The sequence below is a fragment of the Arachis ipaensis genome, chromosome B06, assembly GCF_000816755.2.
Source record: "Arachis ipaensis cultivar K30076 chromosome B06, Araip1.1, whole genome shotgun sequence".
Taxonomy (NCBI): Eukaryota; Viridiplantae; Streptophyta; class Magnoliopsida; order Fabales; family Fabaceae; genus Arachis; species Arachis ipaensis.
Genome location: NC_029790.2, coordinates 57,042,209 through 57,044,941, shown reverse-complemented (window position 1 = coordinate 57,044,941; position 2,733 = coordinate 57,042,209). Strand labels below are relative to the sequence as shown.

The 2,733-nt window shown below is 43.1% G+C and overlaps 1 long non-coding RNA gene across 1 annotated transcript; it reads right to left on the bottom strand.

Moving 5' to 3' along the window:
- Nucleotides 341-787, bottom strand: LOC110263992. The gene is made up of 2 exons (XR_002349718.1): nucleotides 667-787; nucleotides 341-392 (listed from the first exon to the last, which is right to left on the bottom strand). It is a non-coding gene; the product is annotated as an uncharacterized LOC110263992 (long non-coding RNA).

Sequence of the window (2,733 nt, the reverse complement as noted above, 5' to 3'; positions counted from 1 at the left end):
TCAAGGAGGACACCTAGGTGAGCCGTAATTGCCTCATCTTCGGTAGGCTCCTCCGATTTTTTTTTCCAGTTTTTTTCTCGGATTTTTTTTACGTTGTGCTAACCCTCATTCTTTAAATGACACTATCTCGAGGAGGACACCTAAAGGCGAGCTGTAATGGCCTCATCTTCGGCAGGTTCCTCCGGTTTTTTTCCTGACTTTTTTTTTACGTTGTACTGACCCTCGTTCTTTAAATGACACTATCTCGAGGAGGACACCTAAAGGCGAGCCGTAATGGCCACATCTTCGGCAGACTCCTCCGGTTTTTTTTCCGATTTTTTTTTCCGGTTTTTTTTTTTTACTACGTTGTGCTGACCCTCGTTCTTTAAATGATGCTATTTCGAGGAGGACACCTAAAGGCGAGCCGTAATGGCCTCATCTTCGGCAGGCAACTCCGATTTTTTTTTGCGATTTTTTTTCTCGGATTTTTTTTTTAACGTTGTGCTGACTCTCGTTCTTGAAATGACACTATCTCGAGGAGGACACCTAAAGGCGAGCTGTAATGGCCTCAACTTCTGTAGTTTCCTCCGGTTTTTTTCGGATTATTTTCCCCTTTTTTTATTTTTTTATTTTTTTTACGTTGTGTGGATCTTCGTTCTTTAAACGACGCTATGTCGAGGTAGACACCTAAGGGCGAGCCGTAATGCCCTCATCTTCGGCAGGCTCTTCCAGTTTTTTTTCCTTTTTTTTTACGTTGTGCTGACCCTCGTTCTTTAAATGACGCTATCCCAAGGAGGACACCTAAAGGTGAGCCGTAATAGCCTCAACTTCGGCAGGCTCCTCTGGTTTTTTTCTGGTTTTTTCCCGAATTTTTTTTTACGTTGTGTTGACCCTCGTTCTTTAAATGACACTATCTCGAGGAGGACACCTAAAGGCAAGCCGTAATGGCCACATCTTCGGCAGGCTCCTCCGGTTTTTTTTCCGGTTTTTTTTTTTACGTTGTGCTGACCCTCGTTCTTTAAATGATGCTATTTCGAGGAGGACACCTAAAGGCGAGCCGTAATGGCCTCATCTTCGGCAGGCTCCTCCGATTTTTTTTCTGGTTTTTTTCTCGGATTTTTTTATTTTTTCTAGTTTTTTGGCGAATTTTTTTTTATGTTGTGCTGGCCCTCGTTCTTTAAATGACGCTATCCCGAGGAGGACACCTAAAGGCGAGCTGTAATGGCCTCATCTTCTGTAGGTTCCTCCGGTTTTTTTGGGTTTATTTTCCCGGTTTTTTTTATTTTTTTATTTTTTTTACGTTGTGCTGACCTTCGTTGTTTAAATGACGCTATCCCGAGGAGGACACCTAAAGGCGAGCCGTAAGGGCCACATCTTCGGCAGGCTCCTCCAGTTTTTTTTTCTGGTTTTTTTTTACATTGTGCTGACCGTCGTTCTTTAAATGACGCTATCTCGAGGAGGACATCTAAAGGCGAGCTGTAATGGCTTCATCTTCGGCAGGTTCCTCCGGTTTTTTTTCTGGTTTTTTCCCGAATTTTTATTTTACGATGTGCTGACCCTCGTTCTTTAAATGACACTATCTCGAGGAGGACACCTAAAGGCGAGCTGTAATGACCTCATCTTGAGGAAGAGCACAAGCAACCTTGCAAGAAAGTGGTTTCCTGTGAAGGCTTGGCACGTTGCCAACTTGGGAAGAAGGGGGCATTTTTAGCAACAACTTGGCAGCTTGACCTTACCTTCTTTGAGGAAGCATAACTTGAGCTAGAAAAATCCAATTGAGATGATTCCAAGTGCATTAGAAAGAAGACACTCTGAGCTTTCCAATGATGTATGAGAGTCCATATTGAAGCAGAGGATTGACACTCAAATTCTGGGCAACATTAGGCATGAGAGAAGAGTCAAGAAGAAGAAGAGCAAGTTGTTAGCAACAACTTGGGCCAAGAACGCCCAAGTCTCAAAGCTCACTCCCAGGAAAACCACATGCACGTTGCCAACGTGCATTAAGCCTGGAGTTATTGCCAACAACGCCCCTCAATGGGCCAGAATTGATGACAACTTGCTCTGCTTCCTCTGTTCCTCACAAAGGCCAGCAACTTCTTCCATTGAGCCAAGAATTCAACAATGAGAAAGCCCACATTGCTAGCCCAAATTGAAGATCTCTGAAGAAGTTTTAGGAGTAGTATAAATAGAGAAAAGTTTGAGACTTTTGGGGACTTTTATTTTTTTATTTATTTTTTTTACGTTGTGCTGACCTTCGTTCTTTAAACGACGCTATGTCAAGGTGGACACCTAAGGGCGAGCAGTAATGGCCTCATCTTCGTCAGGCTCCTCCAGTTTTTTTTCCTTTTTTTTTTTTTACGTTGTGCTGACCCTCGTTCTTTAAATGACGCTATTTCAAGGAGGACACCTAAAGGCGGGCCGTAATGGCCTCATCTTCAGCAAGCTCCTCCTGTTTTTTTTTTCCGATTTTTTTCTCGGATTTTTTTTTATGTTGTGTTGACCCTCGTTCTTTAAAAGATGCTATCTCGAGGAGGACACCTAAAGGCGAGCTGTAATGGCCTCATCTTCGGCAGGTTCCTCCGGTTTTTTTCTGGGTTTTTCCCGAATTTTTTTTATGTTGTGCTAACCCTCGTTCTTTAAATGACACTATCTCGAGGAGGACACCTAAAGGCGAGCCGTAATGGCCTCATCTTCGGCAGGCTCCTCCGGTTTTTTTTCCCGGTTTTTTTTCCCATTTTTTTTTTTTACGTTGTG